Raw genomic sequence first — 16624 nt, forward strand, 5'->3', positions numbered from 1 at the left:
AGTTTGATATTTTCATTTCTTCACATACATCGTGAAATTAAACATATTGAAAATGCGTGCGGTTTAATATTCTTTCTTTTCCATTTAACCAGCTTGAGATACAGCAACGCGTGGTCGTCAATGGTTAGATTCATATAAACGTATATCATTAAATTATTAAAACATTACATAAATACGATTTGTAACCGATACAACGATTTGTAACTAACGAATTATTTTTTTTTACGCGGTAATACATTTTTACTCATCTACAAACTATTACGGTTACTAAAATAAAAAAGCAACAAAAATAATAACACGCCTTTTTTCTTAATATTTTCAATTTGGTTTTATCTTAAACTCATCAAAAAAATTACCACCGAAAAAACTTTGATAACGGAAATTACTTTTTTTAAACAGCGAAGGAATATTTTCTTAAGATGAAATCTCATTTCAAATATTATTTTTAGCTTCAGTCATCAGTCAAATAAACGTAAATATATACATATATTTCTTATAATTGACTGATGAATAATTTATTCCTTAAATTGTGGATTTAGAATATGAAAATAGTTGAATGAATAATTAAACTCAAACAATTAATTATTCAGGCAATAGGATTATTCGAATAATTGCGCAGTCTGAATATTGTACTCGGTGAATGGTTTATCGCTTTCAATAATTTTATTAAAATTATAATTCACAAAAACTAACTAAACTAACTTAACTATAATTTTAATCATTAGTTTAATTTGAAGGAAATGTTTATGGTTAATTAATTTAATTTCAGTATCAACATTGCTTATTTTGATAAAGATGTAGAACGGAGACTGAATGCTGGAAACAGAGTGAATACATCCTTGTTGGAATGAGGAAAGCTTTCCTCATTTTAACATAAGTTATTGTGAACTCACATATACTGTATTACGAGTTTGATTAATATATCTAGAAGTTCAAAAAAAAAATAGTATTGTGGTTATCAATCATGGGTAAAATTGATGAATTGTGACACGTACCTATGTAAAGTGATTACTAAACCAAGCCTATGATAGTGGTAAGCCCTGTAAATGCCCAGTCTTATATATCGCTCACTCCTTTTAAGAACGTCACATATCAAAAAACATGATTTTTCAGGAGATGATTTCAAATGTTCAAGAATATAATAAAATATATTAAAAATAAATATTAAGCCACTTATTGAACTTTTTACTGTGCAACAGACATTTTTAGGTAAAACCAGAAGGTTTTTTCTCCATTTGAAAAATATTTAGTTTATTTTAAAAAATAATTAAACAATTCATTTTCTTCAAAATGAAAACACTTTCTGCCCTATAGCGGGTAAATATTAACTTAAAAATATGCCGCTTTTGCTGGGATAAAGTACATTTTCTGGACATTCCAAAAACATGCACAACTGAGAGTTGACGATTTTTTATATATGACTTTATTGAATGGAGTGAGCGATATGTTAATCTTCATCTATGTTGGGGTGTATTTTTTTTAATAAATCCAATAAGTGGAGATAATCCAGATTTGCAAACAAGTATTTAGACACACTTACAATGTTGTTATTAATATAAAATAAAAAATAAAAAAAATACTTGAATACAAGATGAATACTACCCGACATCGGATATAAAAAATATTTTAAAATTTTAAATATTTAGAAAATATATCAAATTGTTTACTACTGGCGATTCCGAAAATATTTGTATCCCTAACGAATAGTCACCTTAAACTTGGTCAACATTCCCAGAGGCCGGTGAGCTTGAGAGAGCTTTGTTCCCGATATAAAGCTCTATACAGTATGCGGCGCACGTTCGTCTAATTAATTTAACTCAAAATGTTTAAACACCCTGATATATGAACCTTTCGGCTTAGTGGTAATTCCAGGATCCTGATTATTTTTCACAGAGGTAACACGTTTCATATTTGAAAAGGTCATACAGGTATCATTAAACATGCTTCAACGGAAACATTAATGTAATCAAACACTCAAGATCTCTATCACAAGTGTATGTATATACATATTCGTACACTATACACATGTTTGTACTTGCGTGTGATATATAATTAATTAGTTGTTTCATTATAACTAAGGCTTAGATATACACTTACGTTTATATATCAGTGTTATGTTAGTAAGGTGGTTTTTGGTATACAAGGGGTATATAACAATACATATATATTATTCATAGGTGTCTTCACTTGAGACGAAGCATCTAAGGTTTTTGTATGAAAATGATGGAAGTCTGAACATTCCAGGGTTTTGTCTCAAAACGTGTGATTTATATTTTTATGTCATACTAGCAGTGGCGTGCACAGAGAATTAATAAGGCCATGCAGTAGAGGAAGGTAGTAAGGTAAGTTGGTACTACTTAGTAAGGTAAGGTAGGTACTGATTGCGTTTTTTTATGTCACGAGGGTAAGTTAGGATAGGCACTGCTTTTCTGCCTATATGGAATGTACGGCCCTGCATATTTAACTGAATAATCCAATTTTCGATAAATTATAAAAAAATAGGGTACCTTTGTATTATTTTTGATATTTTAAAAGCATCGTTTTAACATTGTGGTATTGTAATATAACACTGTCCTTATAATTCATTGTTAACTTTGTATAATAAGACTTTAAAACTTTACTTTACGTCTACCGGTTTCGGGATATAATTCTATCATCATGTCAAATATAGATTAAAATGAAATTGTTACGGTACGCCATATATACTAAAGTAAAATTTCTAAAGAGAGATAGAAGACAAATTAATCCCAATGGGAATATTTTTAAAAGCGGACTTGTTTTATTTAGTTACTTATTATGGGCAAGTCTTAATTTATTGCTTTACTTATTTCTAACTTTTCGAGATTATCTTATCAAAGACTAGTTTAATTTACTTGTAAAATTTCTATACCTTTTGACGGATTAAAATTATGGTTTTCAAATGTAAGGTGATTACCGAATTCAGAAAAAAATATTATTATTTAGGAACCTTAGATGTTCTTTAATTCTGATATTGAATTTCCGCGATGTTTTTTTTTTATGTACCATAAAAGGCAATATAAAAATTAAATAAAAAACTGATTTTCTAAAATATAAATAGTGTCGTAAATCGTTGGTGCGTAGGTCCGTTAATCCATTCAACCCTGAGCCGAATAATTAATATTTCTAAATTAGGTACCTACATCGCCTAGGTACCGCCCACGAGTATGTGAACGGGCTAAATTATAATTTTCGGAGGCGATATTGCAATATTTATTATCCAACCCAACGTCGATTTCCCCCGAACGATTAATAAATGTAAGTGCCGATATAATATTTATAGAAGTAATCAATTTTCTCTAGCTATTGAATTCAGTACTAAACTACCCTCTCCCCGTAGAGGGATTCCAAATTATTACTTTTATGGGCCAAATAACGTTTTGATGTTATCCATCTCACATTTGAGGATTTTTTCAAATATTTTCTCAAAAAACGAGAGTTTATGAATACCACCCATTATGATAAAAATACAAACATTTTATGATAAAGCCAAATATTTCACAACGTTTTGAGTGTTTGAAAAATCTGGATTGTTTCCACATAGTTACTTTAAAATTTTTCGACATAAAAAGCTTCTTTAAATCTCACCAATCGATGTCTTTAGTGAAGTTCTAGTGATTCGAGAATAATGTTTCAAAATTGGTTCATTTATATAGAACTTCCAAGAATTTGAGTAGTGTGGTTGTCAAAAATGGGTAGTATTGGTAAATATTACACGTGTGTAAAGTGATCACTTAAACCAGCCTATGACGGTCATCAGCCCCGCAAATGCCCAGACTTCCATATTCTTGTTCATCTTTGATGAGATGTCAAAAAAAAATTTATATGAAATAACGCCTAAAAAAAAATATTTTTTTAGGCGTTTTTCAGTACGTTCAACTTAAATAAGGTTATTTCTTGAATGTTTTTCGCAGATACTTTGTGGCACATTTTACAAACTTTATGAAATAAAACAACTTTTTTTAACCACTTTTTATTGGTACACCTTTTCCAACCGGTTTCGACAAGGACCTTGTCATCCTCAGAGTTTATGTACTAATTTTGAACATTGAAATACTCATAGTTAGGTTAAAGTTAATTACCCTTTCCTCTACGAATTAATTAACTATAACCTAAGTATGAGTATTTCAATGTTTTAGAATTAGTACATAAACCCTGAGGATGAAAAGGTTCTTGTCGAAACCGGTTGGAATAAGTGTACCAATAAAAAGTGGTTTAATCAAAGTTGTTTTATTTTATAAAGTTTAAAAATAAGTTAAGGTTAAAATAGATAAGGTAACTTAACCTTTTATTTCAAAACATTTTAAGTGTACACAAATACTTGTTCACAAATCTGGGTTGCTACCACATACGAGGTATTTATAATTTTTTTAACAATATTTAACGCTAAAATAACTGGTTAAATTAAATGCTGAATGATTTTTTAAGGCGTTTCTCAATACGTAAAATCATCCGGTTGGGATATTGGATTCATCCAAATAAAAGGGTCTCTACTTAATAAAAGCTTTCCTCATCCAACCATAGATGGCTCTTGTGAACTCACATGGACAGTGTAACTCACATGACAGATTATTAATATACGAGTATGTAGGAGTTACAAAATAAAAGTAGAGCGGTTGTCAATCATGGGTGATAAAGTGATCATATGATAAGCTTAACTAGCCCATATCGCTCACTCCTTTCAAGAACGTCATAAATAAAAAAACTAGATTTTTCAGGAGAACGTTTTTAAAGTTTAAAAATATAATATAATGTATTAAAAATAAATATCAAGCCACTTACTGAACTTTTTACTGTGCTACAGATCTTTTAAGGTAAAACCCGAAGGTTTTTCCTCCATTTGAAAAAAATGTATATTTAAAAAAAATAATTAAACAACACTTTTTCTTCAAAATGCAAAAACAACACTTTCTGCCCTGTAGCTGGTAAATATTAAGTTAAAAATATGCCTCTTTCGCTGGGATATAGTACATCTTCTGGGCATTCAAAAACATGCACAACTGAAAATTGAAGATTTTTATTTATGACGTTCTTGAAAGGAGTGAGCGATATGATAAGTCGTAGTAAGCCCTGGAAATACCAAGCTTCCAAAAATTCTTCTTTATCTTTATTAAGATGTCAATACAAGTTAAATAAGAAAATAATATTTTTTACACTTTTGAATCAAGTATTTATTGATATTCTGAAATTTACGACTAATTATTAAGAAATTTTAACGATATACAATAAATATCATTTTGTATATTATTACATACTCTTTACTAGTTTTGAGAGTTATGGTACAGATGTTCTTGAAACTAATTTAATTTACAAAAGCGATTTTATACAAGTAATTTATTGTTTTATTTTAAAATAAAGTTATTTGCAGAGGAAAAACCCCCTTTTTAAAGTAATAATAAGGAAAAATAGCAAATTTACCAATGGTAACATTTAAAGTCCTCTCTAAATAAAATATTTTTATTCCTTTTACTGGAGCTTTTGTTTTAGTACTTAAATTTAAAAGTTTTTCATCCATTTAGTTCTTAATATCTAATAACAGTAAAGAGATAAAATATTTCCCAGAATAAAAGCTCAGAATATAACTTTTAAGTGCTTCTTATAAAATGGCAATTATGAAACATTAAGAAAACCAATAATAAATGTACTACATTATATAAATGAGTATTATTGTCAGAAAAACATTTTTAAATGGAGAGAAGAAAAGTTGAAATAAATTAATATTGTTGATATAAAAAATTGTAAAATAAGAAAATGACGTAATTACTCAAGAAACTGAGATTCTTTCACACTTGAAATATTAATTTAACTGTGTGAACTTCACATTCGTTTGAAAATGCCATAACTAGGCGAAACATTGTCACAAGATTAGTTTTTTATGTGTTTTTGTTAATAAACTACAACTTAGTAGACTCAAAAGATCTGTGTTTAATGTAAAAATTAATACGTAAATATAACTGTGTATTGTACATTACTAGAAAAAACCCTGTGTTGAGTTTTTTTTAGTATGTTAGTCTATCATTTACAATTTATTTTCAATAAATTATAATTTTTTTAGTAATCAACTGGTTTAGTACTTACAACTTTCACAAGTTATGGCGTCATAATGAGCCATACTTCTAATTCCAAACCGAATTGGTACAAACATGTGAGATAGACCATTGCAAGTTTAAAAAATTAATGCAATATGGATGTTCGATAACGGACAAAACGTTACACAAGCGTATAAAGTGACCACTTTATACTACGCCAGCCAAATGTCAGGTCGTTAGCCCTACGATACTCAAACTTCGATCTTCTTTTACGTTTTTTTATTTATTTAAAAAAAAAATTGTTTTTGTTAATTACAAAATTTTATACTATTTCTGTGAGCCTAAACGGCTCATTATTAAAAATAGGTATCATGTTATGATAAAGTGGGTTCGAATCCAGAATCGTTGACTCAAGAGTCTGTGACACTAACAAACCGACACGATATAAACGATAGATGTTACGTATCAAGTTATTACCTGCAATACCTGTCACATTAACGTTATAAGTATATTTTTACAAATAACTTTAAAAACTTTTACATAAGACAGCCAAATTAAACGATTTCTAAAACCAAATATAAATTACTTTATCTGTATCGTCCGTTCAGTCAACAGCCTTCCATCAGATGACTAATTAACTGAAACTTCATACTTTTCAGGCGCCGTCAGCCTTTTCAGTTTGTTATTATTCAGTGATCCTTCTTAATAACAGTGGGCTGTCTTTCCAGTGTAATCAGACACCTACCGTTGGTATATTAACCCTTCGTAACCTGATTCCGGAACCCGTTTTACACTGACGCTTATTGTGAATATCGGTGATGAAAGGGTTTAGCGTTTTAAGCCTTGATTCGGTCAAATTAAATATTAAGACACTCCATTTGGTAAAGTGTGCGAAGGGTTGGATCTGGAATTCGATTTCGGTTTAATTTTAATCAAAATGCCTGCTATTCCCATTAACACACTCCTCTGAACCACCCTTGTCTCCCTGTTTAGGAACAACATTCTATTTACTCTATGTAACTGTTTTAATGATTCAGGAATTCTGAATCACCTTAAAGGACCTGTATAGATTAGCAAAATTCCAGGTTACCCGAAATAGTGCGAGCATACAACCCCGAGTCTATCAGTCATGAATGAAGTATATATATTTTTGGTCTATTATTCTTTTGAAAGGAGTTATGTCCTTTACTCTAAACTCCTTTATTTATGTCACTCATATCCCATCGAGAATCATATACCTGAATAAATGAAACTGACTGTTTCATCCTTTTTAAGGTTGTTATTTTTTTTAATGTCACCTGCACGAAATTTGAAACTTTTGGCGGTGTGGAAATTTTATCACGGAAAAAATATAAAAAAGTCAATAATTCTTTCGATTGCATGCCCAGGAAATCATATCAAGCAGCAGTGTAAAAATGATATTTCATGGTTTTAAAGACAAAATTTTAAGCATTTTTTTATTAATATTTATCAGACACTTGATTATTCATCCTATGGATAATAAATCAAAATTATAGGTGTTTCCACTTGAGAAGAACCATCTATCTTTTATATATGAAAGAAGATGAAAGTCTAAGCATCTTTGGAGTATATTCTGTTTTTTAAAGTCATTGTTAACTTTGTGGTATGGTAATAAAATACTGTCGCTATCATTTATTGTTCACATCGTGTAATACCACTTAAAAACATTACTTTACAACTTCCGGTTTCGTAATAACTATACCCTCATCACAGTTGAACTGACGTGGAAATGGTTGTTCCGAAACCTGCAGTCATCAGGTAGAGTTGTATTACACAAAGCTGAGTTTAATTATTAGAGTTTTTTTAAATCACTCTCAGCTGTAATTCCACATATCAAATAACAACTAATATACGAAAAAAGTCCAACAACATTACATGCATAAATTACATCGTTCAAAAATTAATGCATATGGATGTTCAATAATGGCCAGAATGGTGAACGTTACTCATGTGTATACAGTGATCAATCAAGCCAGTCAAATGCCAGGTCGTAAGCCCTCAGATGCTTAAACATTCATCTACGTTTGTTTTTAAACCATAATATGCGCTTCATTTCCAGTTGTGATTTAAAAAATTAAGTTAATTTTTAATAAATTATAATATTTTTCAGTGTCATGAATTCAATACTCTCGTTATCACTCATTGTTCACTTTGTATGATACCACTCAAAAACACTACTTCATGCTTGAAGACTGTCGTGAAGTAGTGTTTTTAAGTGGTATTACGCAACTGAACGCTGAATGACAGCGTCATATTACCAAACCTACAAAGCTAACAATATTTTTAATATACAAAATATGATAAATTTAATTTAGAATTCATTAGCAAAGCCATTATACCCGATCTATAAATTTTACCTGTTTATTTCAAATTACCAGGAATACATGATTAAGAAATTCTTCGTAAACAAGGTGTGGCTCAAACCAAACATGGCCTTCAAACGAATATTGAGCATAAATTCCAAGCCGTTTAATATTCCATTGAGCGGTGACAATAAAACCACGTAAGCAGCCTGATCATCATTTATCAATACAATGGATGTATTTCTATGGAGTATTGTATTTCTCAACAAGGACTTTTAGCTTCAAGGGTAGACGGAAAATAATAATACACAATAAATAGAAAATATCATATGTTTTCAGTACTTTTTCTATGCCTAGGCAGAGATATATTTTGTTTTTTTTGAAGAAAAGCTCATAACTGCCTGAAGTTTTGTTTATTACTCTTCACATCATTTTGGGCATGTACAAATTCTTGTCACAAATCTGGGATTTAATTCTAGGAGTTATTTTAACACAAAATGCATTATTTCACTCTCCTTATCATTCATCGTTCACTTTGCCTAATACCACTTTAACAAAGTGAACGATGAATGATAAGGAGAGTGTTATATTACCATACCACAAAGTTAACAATGCTTTTGATAAACAATATTTGTATTATTTCATTATTTATATATTTTTTTAAAACACAATGACATTATAAAGAAGGTACAAAACAAGTACTTGTACTGTTTCCATTACAAATTTCCACATTATAAAATTACAGAATTGCTTAATATAAAATGTATAATTTCGTTGTTTATAAAAAAGGTAAAAAAGAAAGTGCCTCTATATAGAGTTTATGATCGTGATTGACAAAATATATACTACTCAAATTTTTAGAACTCATACATATGTATATTATGAATTGAAAATATCGAGTTTTGTGAATACAACTTTATTTTATTTTATTTTTGGTTTAACAGATCACTAACAGAAAAATTTATATGTGCATATACAAGTTTTACTAAACAAGTGCTTGTACTTTCTTTCGGTTTCGATTACAAAATTCTTCAATGTAAAATTTATAATTTCATCGTTTATAAGAAAGGCAATGAGATAAAATACAAGGTGGAATTTATGGTCGTATTAACCATAACCGTAGCCTCATTAACTTTCCTTTACGTCCAATACGGTGAGTTAGCACATAATATTCAGCGTCTATTGAAGGTCTCCCCATACTGCCTAATGCTCTGGGTAGAATATTCCCGAATTCCCGATATTAATGGACTACTTCAAATTCCAATCAAAATAAAATCGTTGGAACCTAGATATCGAGATCCATAGAGGCTTAGAATTACCAGGCATTCTAAAGCTGTCAGTTAATTAATAATGAATTAATTGCGATATTATTATACGTTAGTATCAATTAACTGATAATTAAAACCGGTTTTAATTTTCTCTTAACTCGAGTATTAGTAAAACAGAGGTTTGCAACGCTTTTGGACAAATTGTGTCCTGTTATGATATACTTCTAGATGCCTACTCCTCGACAGAGTCGACGTCACTATTCACCCTTTTAAATTTCATTTAAAAAAAATAATGTCCTTTTTTTAGTTTCAATTTACGAAATCATTCCCAAAGCTGTTCAATCGTCTTATAGACACTAAATTTTTGGTCACATTTCCCTTACACGACTTCAATTTTACAGGTTGATAAATCGTTGCCAAATTGCAATGATTGTCAACTTTTATAATTTTCCTACCATTTTCGTATCTTAAATCAGTATGGCATATTTGAAATCAATCAAAAGATGATATTTTTATACCTGGTGATAAAAGATAAAAGCTTTTTGTAATGAAAGTTTGATAAAAAAAAATAAGAAAAAATAGCATTTTATTTTTACTCTTATAAAACATCGTAAGTTGTATTTTTGTCCATTACAAATAACCTTGTAATATTTCCGAAAAAAATTGTAAAATTTCTGTATAATCACATATTTTTTAGGAAAATTTGGCAAAACCGAAGTCGGCCGGGCTAATCTGTGGATTTGTATGAGGAGACGCATGAATGTGGAAGAAGGCAAGATTGTTTGCAAATACAGATTGGTGTGGAGTTCTATCATCTCTAGCGTACTCTGCGGAGTAATGATTTGTTCGTTAGTTACTTTGAACCTGTATTATAATGAGAAAAATGAAGCAAGCTTATTTTGAATCCTTCAACATATGAACTAACTAAATAAAGATAAAGCAATTTCAACAAAATGATTTTTCATTTCCGGCCTTTTGTTTCAATTAGCATGTGGGTCATAATCTGCAATACAAAGTTATGTCATTTCCGTTTCACGGAGTCTAGCGCGCGTTATTATTCCGAACTAAGGCTTTTATCCTGATACACGCAATAATATAAAGCAGGCATTACAAATACGGCACTACATTTGATGAGGGTTGTATGTTTACTCGAATATAATAGTGAATAAATTAATTACATTCGAATTAAATCTACTTTACGAGTCATTTTAATTTAATTTATTGTAAACAAATTATAGCAATTAGTAACTAGTTATTGCCGAATAACTAATTTATTATTTTTAAAATGAAACACTTGTATTAATTTATGTATAAATTTTAAATCAAATACAGATTTTTTGAGTCTACTAAGTTGTATTTTATTAACAAAAACACATAAAAAATTATATTGTGACAATTGTTTCGCCTTGTAAGGGCATTATCAAACGAATTCGTTTCAGACATTCGTTTGATAATGCCCTAACAAGGCGAAACAATTGTCACAATATAATTTTTTATGTGTTTTTGTTAATAAAATACAACTTAGTAGACTCAAAAAATCTGTGTTTGATTTAAAATTAATACATAAATTAAAATGGAGTTCTACAAATTAAACGCCAAGTCAATAAATAAACTTATATTAAGTTAACACTTGTATTAGTTGTAAACTACTTATTATGTTTTATTTCATTTTATACGACTAGTTTCAAAACTACAGTTTTAATAGTTTTCGAAACTAGTCTTTTGTCGAAATAGTGAAGTAGTGGTAAAGGTGTATGGATATCGCGCGGGAAATCTCCTGTTCGATTCCCGGGAGAATGAAAATAAATAGTCGTAAGTGTTAACTGTAATATTTACCTAATTTTACCCTAGTTGAGTCTTGATTTAATAAAATAAATTGAACTTCTTGTCCAAACCGGTTGAAGAAAAGTACCAAAAAATAAAAGTGGTTAAACAAAGTTCTTTATTTATTTTATAAATTTAAAAAATATGACACAAAGTATCAGTATTTCAAAGTATAACATTTAAGGGCGTCTAACTACTTGTTCACAAATCTAGTTTATCTCTAACTAGGAGTTAATTGGTACATAATTTTTTCACATATTAATATACGTAGATGAAGAAGAATATAAGAGTAAATGCCCAGATTTCCATATTCTTCTTCATTTATGTTGAGACGTGAAAAAACAATGTAACTTTTAATTTGTTAAATAGTTTTAAAAAAATATAAAGGGTTTAAATTGACTCATTTTTCCGTTTTCGACCAATAATTTATTAATTATTTTATGATGTGTTAAGTTTCTAAATACAACCCTGTCATTGTATTGCCAACAATTCAAATCAATCCACAAGCGCCCTTCAAATTGATTTCGCACTAAGCTTCTATAGAATAGAAGTCAACCATTGCTCACTACGTCACACAAAGCATATTGATGCTTACGTCATGAGTATTATGAGGGTTGTCAGAGTAACTAAGAAATATCTACAACATTTTGATTTCGCACTAAGCTTCTATAGAATAGAAGTCAACCATTGCTCACTACGACACACAAAGCATATTGATGCTTACGTCATGAGTATTATGAGGGTTGTCAGAGTAACTAAGAAATATCTACAACATTTTGATTTCGCACTAAGCTTCTATAGAATAGAAGTCAACCATTGCTCACTACGTCACACAAAGCATATTGATGCTTACGTCATGAGTATTATGAGGGTTGTCAGAGTAACTAAGAAATATCTACAACATTTTGATTTCGCACTAAGCTTCTATAGAATAGAAGTCAACCATTGCTCACTACGTCACACAAAGCATATTGATGCTTACGTCATGAGTATTATGAGGGTTGTCAGAGTAACTAAGAAATATCTACAACATTTTGATTTCGCACTAAGCTTCTATAGAATAGAAGTCAACCATTGCTCACTACGACACACAAAGCATATTGATGCTTACGTCATGAGTATTATGAGGGTTGTCAGAGTAACTAAGAAATATCTACAACATTTTGATTTCGCACTAAGCTTCTATAGAATAGAAGTCAACCATTGCTCACTACGTCACACAAAGCATATTGATGCTTACGTCATGAGTATTATGAGGGTTGTCAGAGTAACTAAGAAATATCTACAACATTTTGATTTCGCACTAAGCTTCTATAGAATAGAAGTCAACCATTGCTCACTACGTCACACAAAGCATATTGATGCTTACGTCATGAGTATTATGAGGGTTGTCAGAGTAACTAAGAAATATCTACAACATTTTGATTTCGCACTAAGCTTCTATAGAATAGAAGTCAACCATTGCTCACTACGTCACACAAAGCATATTGATGCTTACGTCATGAGTATTATGAGGGTTGTCAGAGTAACTAAGAAATATCTACAACATTTTGATTTCGCACTAAGCTTCTATAGAATAGAAGTCAACCATTGCTCACTACGACACACAAAGCATATTGATGCTTACGTCATGAGTATTATGAGGGTTGTCAGAGTAACTAAGAAATATCTACAACATTTTGATTTCGCACTAAGCTTCTATAGAATAGAAGTCAACCATTGCTCACTACGACACACAAAGCATATTGATGCTTACGTCATGAGTATTATGAGGGTTGTCAGAGTAACTAAGAAATATCTACAACATTTTGATTTCGCACTAAGCTTCTATAGAATAGAAGTCAACCATTGCTCACTACGACACACAAAGCATATTGATGCTTACGTCATGAGTATTATGAGGGTTGTCAGAGTAACTAAGAAATATCTACAACATTTTGAGTGTGTCCAAATACTTGTTCACAAAATCTGGATTATCTCCAATTACAGGAGTTATTTTCATATTATTTTTTTGACATCTCATCAAAGATGAAGAAGAATATGGAAGTCTGGGCATTTACGGGGCTTACGACCGTCATAGGCTGGTTTAAGTGATCACTTTACACACGTGTAACATTCACCAATTCTACCCATTATTGACAACCACGATACTCAAATTCTTGGAAGTTCTATATATATATGAACCAATTTAGAAACCTTGTTCATGAATCACTAGAACTTCACTAGAGACATCTATTGGTGAGATGTAAAGAATATAATATAATATAAGAGTTTCTGCTTAGTAAAAAGCGTCTTTACATCTCACCAATAGATGTCTCTAGTGAAGTTCTAGTGATTCATGAACAAGGTTTCTAAATTGGTTCATATATATATAGAACTTCCGAGAATTTGAGTAGTGTGGTTGTCAATAATGGGTAGAATTGGTGAATGTTACACGTGTGTAAAGTGATCACTTAAACCAGCCTATGACGGTCGTAAGCCCCGTAAATGCCCAGACTTCCATATTCTTCTTCATCTTTGATGAGATGTCAAAAAAATAATAAGAAATATCTAAATAATTGTTTAGATAAATCTATTATTATTTAGTGTGGAGATTGTGATAAAAAATATATAGGCCAAACCGCGAAAAATTTTAAGATTAGAATTAAAGAACATCGCAGCGGTCTTGTTATGAATTATTTTTCGGAATTTGCAAATCACATAATAGATAAAAATCATTCATTCCATTCTCATAAATTAAAATTATTACACCTTGTACCACATAAAGGCCAAATTATGAATTATTCAGTAAATTTAGAAATCCAAAACAACCTAATTCCTAAAAATAATTTATTAAATAATACATTGTTTAAAAATTCTTCACCTTTGCTTTCCATTTTTCCTTTGTTTTTAAACTCCGCCCCTTGAATAACCCCCTCCCACTAACTTACCCCTCTCCTTATTTATAGAACACTTTTTTATTAATTTTATATTTTAGTTATTATCCAGACCTGACGATGGAAGTTTAGCTTCCGAAACTAGTAGTCATTAATAAACTCATGTGGTATAAAAACAAGTGTTTCCTCAATCATATTATTTTTTGACAACTCATCAAAGATGAAGAAGAATATGAAAGTCTAAGCATTTACGGGGCTGACGACCGGCATAGGCTCGTTTAAGTGATCACCTTACACACGTGTAACATTCACCAATTCTACGCATTATTGACAACCACAGTATTAAAATTCTTGGAAGTTCTATATATATGAACCAAATTTGAAACATTTTTCTTGAATCACTAGAACTTCGCTAGAGACATCTATTGGTGAGATGAAAAGAAGCTTTTTATTGAGCAGAAACTCTTTTGTTAGTAAAGAGTTTCTGCTCAATAAAAAGCTTTATTCCATCCACGTGTGTAAAGTGATCACTTAAACCAGCCTATGACGGTAGTCAGCCCCGTAAATGAATGCCCAGCCTTCCATATTCTTCATCATCTTTGATGAGATGTCAAAAAAATAACATGATAATAGCTCCTGTATTTGGAGATAATCCAGATTTTGTGAACAAGAATTTGAACACACTCAAAATGTTGTTTCCTTAATCATTATTTATTTTACCCGAAAAAATAAAAAAAATAAAAATAAAGCAATGTTCATTGATTGATGGCCCTTTTTCCATAAGTGAGTAAACTCTGGAATGTTTCGCGGAAGGTTCTCGAGAGACCAATTCGCTTTCAGATACACCATTGCTTTCAGTTTTACTAGAAATTTGATGTGAGTGATAAATATTCTATTCGACAGGTGCTGTAAAACATTTTAGAAGAGAAAAATAAAAGTCAAACCGATGCCTTTGTAACGAGCGACCTGTGTTTAGTTACATATATTTATTTATTCATTTTGACATCTCAACACAGATGAAAAAAAATATGGTCTGAAAGAAGTCTGGATATTTACGGGGCTTAAGACCTATTAAAGGCTGGTTTAGATGATCAATTTATACACTTGTAAGATTCACCATTCTACCCAAATAAAAAACCTTCTTAATTCAACCATAGCTGTTGCGGACAACTCAGTGTAATGTTATTATAAAGACTGGTGTGGTTGTCGATTGTTAATGTAATCGTGAATGAACGTGTATGAAGTGATAACTTAAACCAGCCTATGATAGATCGTAAGCCCTGTAAATACCCAGACTTTCATATTCTTATCATTCATCGATCACTTTGTGTAATACCACTTATAAACGCTGCCGATTTCGGGATAACCATTGCATCATCAGATCAAATAAAGACTATATTTGATATAAACTTATGCGTAAGTACTGAAATTAAAAAGTTCCAAGAATTTTATTTACAAAAGCAAAGAGCTTTATAATTTACCATATATGAGGAGAGAATTTAAAATAAAAGCTTTATTTTTAAATTATCTTTTTACGATAGTTTTGTTCACCGATGAGTTTATCAGGCATTTTTGAAATGGAGAATATTACAAATATTTGCCTTGCATCGCTATGCAATGGCGCTCGGAATACCGTTGAACCAATAAAATACATTACAATCCTCCCTTAGAATTTACATTTCAGGGATTCCGGAGGTATTATCCTGACAGTGGACTATCAAGGTACAAGCTCGGAATACTTTGCTGAAATATAACCGACTCACCTCAATTCGGAGGGTTTTCGGAAACACGGTGTCATAAAATCTGCTTTCACAGTGGTATTAGTATTTTATTTTTACATTAAAAGCATTGTTTACTTTGTGATATGGTAATATAACGCTCTCCTTATCATTCATTATTCACTAAAGTGGTATAACGCAAAATGAACGATGAATGATAAGGAGAGTGTTAAATAAGTATGTATTTATTTTATTTATAAAGTCAAACGGATGTGTGAATAAAATATTGAAACCATTATCAGAAATCTGTAAAATTTGTCATTTACCTTAAAATACAGAGCGAGCAATAGATATACATTTCTGTAAACTTAAGACATATTATTTAACGATTGTTATGCATTATTTTTATATCTTTTTTTTATTGAACTTTTATTGTTTTTTTATTGGTAGAGTATGATTTTTTAATGAAGACGCCTATGGGGTATTTAGAAATATTAAAAACAAAACCTAATAAATCTAAATAAAAAAAAATATACGTAAATAAGACGGCGGAGTTAGAAAAGCAAA

At 30.4% G+C, this 16624-nt stretch overlaps 2 protein-coding genes across 2 annotated transcripts in view; one reads left to right on the plus strand and one right to left on the minus strand.

Moving 5' to 3' along the window:
• The window catches only part of brn (beta-1,3-galactosyltransferase brn), a 435255-nt gene that overhangs the window by 213456 nt on the left and 205175 nt on the right, over positions 1 to 16624 (minus strand). The window lies entirely within an intron of this gene.
• Fife (regulating synaptic membrane exocytosis protein fife) overlaps positions 1 to 16624 on the plus strand; it is a 188157-nt gene that overhangs the window by 101902 nt on the left and 69631 nt on the right. The gene's annotated exons all lie outside the window — the stretch shown is intronic.

The sequence above is a fragment of the Brachycentrus maculatus genome, unplaced genomic scaffold, assembly GCF_059751285.1.
Source record: "Brachycentrus maculatus isolate JH-2025_06_01 unplaced genomic scaffold, ASM5975128v1 h1tg000121l, whole genome shotgun sequence".
NCBI classification, from domain to species: Eukaryota; Metazoa; Arthropoda; class Insecta; order Trichoptera; family Brachycentridae; genus Brachycentrus; species Brachycentrus maculatus.